Below are 6,915 nucleotides of genomic sequence, written 5' to 3'. Positions count from 1 at the left end.
ATTATTATTATTATTATTATTATTATTATTATTATTGTATACGTGGAACTACTTAATTATATAAAAACTACTTTCTATTTTAATTGTGGGTTATTTGGATTGTTGAAATCTGTCTAAGGCGGGATTTGGGCTCTGGACAACGTCGCTCCTAACCTCTCCTACCTGGGATCTCATTGATCCAAGTAATTTACTATTATTATAATTATTTTTGAAAATTTAATTTATATAAAAACTACTTACTAATTAATTCTCATTGATCTCATTGTTGTTAATTGTTACTTTGTTATTGTTAGTTGTGTTATTATTATTAATTAATCATGGCATCAAACCAGAACGTTTCCTCCTCCTCTAGAAAAGCCAAGTCAAAACGTAGGGAATCACCAAACCCAAACACTTCAATGTCTATGCCCCCCCTAACATGCCCTTTCCCTCTTCTAACATGCCCTTTCCAAACACTTCCACCCCTTTCTTTCATCCCCAAAACACGGGAGGGCAAGAACAAATGGATGATATGGCTCCTTGGACCCAATTTCAACAAACCCAATTTCAACAATATGAATTTCCTTTTCCTCCTCCTCCTCCTCCTTCCCAAGGTACCAAACACAAGCCTCCGGGTCGAGTGAACCATCCACCCAAAATCCTAACATATTAGAGTGGTGTACCGAAGAGGATTTTGCTCAAACCAAAAGAAAGAGTGAATGTTGGGCACATTATCAATTAAGTAAAGATGGAAAAAAATGCAAATGTCGGACTTGTGGTAAAATTTTCTCGGCCGATACCAAGGGAGGGACGGGACACCTTACTAGACATACAAAAAAATGTGGTGGACCATCTAGTGATCCAACCCAACCTAAAATTTCTCAATTCCATCCACAAGGTTTCATTTACAATTACGAGAGAGATAGGGATGAACTTGGGAGAATGATTGTACATGCAGAACAACCTTTTCTTTTCGCCGAAAATGATGCCTTCAACAATTATATTAACCGAGCACTACGACCAAAACACAAAAAAATCTCCCGAAAAACCGTTCGATCTGCTGCCATGAAGACTTATCTAGAGTACAAATTGAAATTAGTAAATGAATTAGCTAATCTTCCTAGTAGAGTTTCTTTAACCGCCGATGCATGGGATGGTGGGTACGGACTTCACTATTTATGTGTTACTTGTCATTGGTTAGTTAATGAGTGAATGTTACAAAAACGCATCATTCATTTCAAAATGCTTGAATACCCTCATACCGGTCTTAACATTTCACATCATTTAATGGAAGCTATTGATGCATATAGTCTTAGGGATAAAATCATGTCTATGACTTTCGATAATGCAACTTATATGACATATAGTGCGAATTTGGTCAAATCCCAATTGAACGATGATATATTAGATGGAGATGCACTTCATGTTAGATGCATTTGTCATGTTCTTAACTTGTGTGTGAAGGATGGAACACAAGCAATTGGTCCATTTTATCACAAAATAAGGAATGCTATTTGCACTATTAATAGCTCTAACATGAGATATCAAGAATGGAAAGGTTTTTGCATGAAACAACGAATAAAAACCATAAAAATAGCACCGGATTGTCCAACTAGGTGGAACTCCACCTATGAAATGTTGAGTCGGGCAATCGAGTACAAGGTTCATTTAACACTTTTTTATAATATGAAATTTCCACAAAATGCTTTACTTGAAGATGATTGGGCTAATTGTGAAAAATATATGCAGTTTTTACAATTACTATATGGTATGACACATTGTTTTTCTTCTGTATATAATCCTTGTGCTCATTCTTTTCTTAGCAATGCATGTTTACTTGCACAACTTTTTGCGGAACACCGATCACAACATGTTTATCGTGGATATCTTCCATCCATGGAGGATAAATGGCGTAAATATTACACCGATATTCCTATGATTTATATTTTTGCTTCTATTTTAGATCCTAGACAAAAATATGATGGCACCTTTTTATTAATTGATATTTATTATAGTAACATGAATTTTGAAGATGATGTTGAAACTTTTAAGAATAAGGTGACGGATGAGTTTTTTAATTTATATAATGTTTATGAAAGTAAATATGGAACCGTGTCTCGATTTGCCCCTTCTCAAACATCCAAAAATGTAAGTAAACGGGCCAAAGGTTTATTTGCACAAGCTGCTAACTTGATGTCTAAGTATTCATGTACAGAATCATCATCATCTAGGAGAACACAAAGCGATGTTTCGGAGTTGCAAATGTACTTAAGTTACGACTTCATGAAAGGCATGGATGATGCAGAGAAGTTTGGCCTCGACATCCTCGATTGGTGGAAATCACAAGCCGTGAAACATCCAATTTTGTCGGCAATGGCTCGTGATATTTTTGCTATCCAAGTCTCCTCCGTTGCTTCCGAAAGAGCTTTTAGTGCGTCGGGAAGAGTTCTAGACGATAGAAGAACAAGACTAAAACCCGAAACACTTGAAATGTGTGTTTGCTTCAAGGATTGGTTGGATGCCGAAACTCGTTCTCAAGATCGTACTTATGCACAAAACGACGACGATGAAGGAACGTCGACTTCTTTTAGTTCTCATACTTCTCAATCCACTCAATTGGCGGATGACCTTGAACCTCTAGGAGACGAAAACGAAGATGAAGACGAAGGCGACCAATAATAATTACATGATTACATATTTACATTATACACTATTGTATTCTTTTTGTATTATCGAACTTCGTATTCCGTATAATAAATGAAGTTATTCAATATTCATACACTATTGTACGATTTTTAATTATCATTACTTATTTTGTAATTTTGTATTATTAAATTATCGTACATTCGTACCGGCTACCGTCATATAATAAAATAAGTTATTCTTCAATTTTTTGTGTTTTCGGATTATCGCACTAGTATTTTTTTTTATTATATGCATTTTTGTTTTTAATTCGTTTTTTTTTAACATTTATTTTTTTTAAAAAAAAAAAAAAAAAAATTAAGGTAGGCACGGTTTGGCCCGCGGCCCGGCACGGCACGGCCCGATAGGCACGTGGGCCGTGCCGTGCCGTGGGCTGGGGTGTGCCAATTTCAGGCACGGCACGGCCCGTGCCCATGTTTAGTTTTAGCCATTATCCTCATTAGAATTTAATTTATCCCTTATCTTCTTTTAGGTGCACAATAAATATGGTGTACTCGAGTGTACAATACAATTGTGGTAATCAAACAATTTTACATGTACATAACAAATTTTAAGAATACTATGGTCAATTTAATAGTTTTGCACTTGTAGGTGACTAATAGGTTACTAGGTTAGCCATTATAAGGCTATGTGCCTTATATTTTTTGGCCAAATGACATTTAATGCGATTTCATGTGAAATTGTATTTTTTTTAAGACTCGGTTTTATACGTTCCTTTCAATGACCCATTATTTACAGTTTCATTTGTCCATTGTCCTAATTAATCATTTGTGTGAAACAAATGTAGTATGTAATAACAGGACACAAAGTCGCCAACTTTCAACTAAAATAAATGAGTTAATAACGGTTAATTTTAACAAGTAACGACTCTAAATTGTTCAATTAACATTTTACTCCAAACAAAATGGGCCAGCAGCTTGAAACCCACCCAACTTCCACAAGGCCCTCCTTTGAAAACAACTACTCTTACTACCTTGTGGTTAACTAAATTCTTACGCTTTCTTTTACTACAAATTCATCCTAGAACTACACCTATATAAACACCTTCAATACCACTTCTTAATCTTCCAAGTTTAATTAAATAGCATCACAATACACTCTTACACAAACCATAAACATATTTGTTATTCTTTTATTAGCTCATATTACTCATAATGGCTCGTGCAACCGTGATTATCCTTGCATTCGTACTCATGGGATTAACCATGTTTACGCCTCACATTGAGGCAACAAGGATGATATTTAAGGAGACTCAAAAGATACCTTATTTTGAGGGTAGCTTGTTGAAAAATGCCCTTCCTAAGGGAGCCATTCTGCATTCTGCCCCAAGTGATAAAGGCGATGATGAAGTCATGCTTAGTAACATGAAGAAGCTATTAATGACTATGTATCATCCTAGCAACCGTGATCGGGTTTTGCAGTCTGTCCCTAGTCCTGGTGTTGGGCATCATTAATCTCTACCATCTCTAGAGATATCAACGTTACATTATTACTCAAAATTTTATTATATAGTTTGAATTGAAGTTTGCCTTATTGTCTTTAAGTATCCGGTCTACGTGTGCTTATATAAGTTGATATATGTATTTAGTAATAGTAATAAGAGTGTTGTTGGTTATGCATAAAATATACTTGTAGCTGGAAAAAACAACTCACTCAAACAAGCTACACTATACTAATTTTTTTATTATATAATAAAAGCGTCATTTATTGAGTATTGTATGCAAACTACAAGGTGTTTTAGTGAAATTGTTATGGATTCTATGGGTTGAAGGCATTTGAAAATTGAAAATTGAAAATTGAAAATTGTAAATAGTACTTCGTAGTTGGTATATGACAAGCCAAGAACATCCCAATTTTACATGACGGGTCATAAAGTACTGCACTATTAGTGTACTAGCCTTAAACAATTTAGCATTCACGTATTTTCTGTTAAACATAAGCGTCCAATCTGGCAATGTTGACAGTTAACTGTTATATTTTCAATGATTTTTTGAGGGATGTTATATTTTCAATGATTACATAAGAATTGGCAAAATTATTTTGGCAATATACCTTCCATACAAATATACAATAGAAATTGCCTTTTGTCAAGGGCTACCAGCCTACCACGTTATGGTTTTGGGCCTTTTGGGCCAATTCTAGCCTTTTATGTATTAATAAAAGAATACACTTTAATAATCCCAATTATGGACGATTTACCTACAACAATTCCAACTAAAGTTTATTTTTTAACAATCCTAACTATGACATAAGTTTGCCTCCAACAGACCCAACCGGTCAACACCAAGTTAACGACTTGTTGTAGCAAGTAACCAATACACGTGTCAGCACGTGATTGGTCTAAAATAAAAAAAGAAAAAAAAAACCAAAAACCCTTAACAGCCACCACCGTGAAACCCAAGGGCCAAACCATAGCACATCGGAAACAGCAGGCCGCCTCCCCTAACCCCTGAAAACGGCCGGCCGGCCTGCTCTAACCCCAGAAACTGGTGCTGGAGTTGGTTGTGGCGTTCGTGTTGATTATTGGGTGGTGGAGTTGCGGCGTTCCTGTTAATTATCGCGTGGTGGAGGTTGCGCCGCGGAGGGAGGGGTTGGTTTCATGTTACTGTTGCGATTGGTGGGTCGATATTGATGTAAAATGTGGTTAGTGGAGGTCGAATTGATTTTTCGAGGATCGTGGTTTTGGGTTTGATGCGACTACTGTTGTTGTTGTTGCTACGATTGCCACTGCTGTTGTTGCGGCGACCAAGCGGCGATGCGAGTAGTTTGGGGTTGGTGTGGGGTGGACCGTGGCTGGTGGTGTTGGGGGTTAGGAGGGCCTGCGGGTGGTTTTGTTTAAATCGATTTTCCGGCGAAGGAGTTGGAAGGGAGGAGAGTGGTTTAGGGGGTTGGGGTCGATCGGGGGTGTGTGTTTCTAGGGTAGGCCTGCGGGTGGTTTTGTTTAAATCGATTTTCCGGCGAAGGAGTTGGAAGGGAGGAGAGTGGTTTAGGGGGTTGGGGTCGATCGGGGGTGTGTGTTTCTAGGGTAGGGAGGGTCGACCGGCCATTTTCGGGAGGCTAGGGAGGTGGTCGGCCGGTTCTGAACGGCGACGGTTGGCAGGGTTGGTAGAATTCAATTTCTGTTTTTTTTTTTAAAATAAAAAAATTTAAGCCAATCATGTGTTGACACTTGACAGTGGCATTTAAAAAAAAATTAAAAAAAAAATAAAAAAAAAAAAACCCTTTCAGCAGGTAACCGGTTTTTAGGACTGCTGGAGGAAAACTGATCTAATAGTTAGGATTGTTAAAAAATAAAATTTAGTTGGGATTGTTGTAGGTAAATCGCCCATAATTAGGATTATTAAAGTGTATTTTTCCTTAATAAAAAGTTGACACTGAATTTTATTTATTTAAAGTTTTTATTTGTTATATATTTTCTTTTTTTTTTTTTTACTATTTATAGATGCAATGAAATGACCAAAATAACCTCATTTTGGTCTTTATCAGTTGAAGTATTCAAATTACCCTCATTTTTCTCTTAAACATTGTGCCTCCATCCATGTGCATGCACTTTATTCTTTTCCATTGACAAATTGACTTATTACTGGTGATCCACTCAAATGTCTAGCACTTTTCTCTAAGTCCCTCCGTCCCAAAATAACCGAGATATTGGACTTTTTTCACTACTCAATATTGACTTTGACTATAGTTTATTATTATTAACATACGAGTAATAACAGGTATTGATATAAGGTTTAATAATATAACTTTTTAGTATATATATATATATATATATTTTTTTTTTCTTTTTAATAGCAAAAATATTTCATTAATTAAAAGTCATGCGACATCTACAATAGAGATTCGACGTTAACAAATACATAAAGATGTAGAATCATATAAAATTTTCCATCATAAAAACTACGATTGTCAAATAGATCTTGCACTGTACAACATCTCCCGCTTATATCGCTGGAAAATACAGCATTGTTGGTAGGACCATCTAACGATCCTTTGTAGCCGTGAGGATGTTTTCCTTCTGATTCATCTATCTATATTCGAAAACTTGATAACTTTTTCACCAACAAAATAATTTCACGACAATCCATTAGATTTAATATCATGGATTCAAAACTAAGAAATTTCTCCCATGAAAAGAGGAGATAAACCTTGTCTTTCGAAGGAGGTCGAAAAACCCTTATCTTTCGAATAAGCATTACTGTAAACCTAAAAAAACTTTAAAGAAACAAGAAT

Source organism: Chenopodium album, chromosome 22 (assembly GCF_948465745.1).
Source record: "Chenopodium album chromosome 22, dcCheAlbu1.1, whole genome shotgun sequence".
Taxonomy (NCBI): Eukaryota; Viridiplantae; Streptophyta; class Magnoliopsida; order Caryophyllales; family Amaranthaceae; genus Chenopodium; species Chenopodium album.
Note: the sequence above shows the minus strand (reverse complement) of the source record.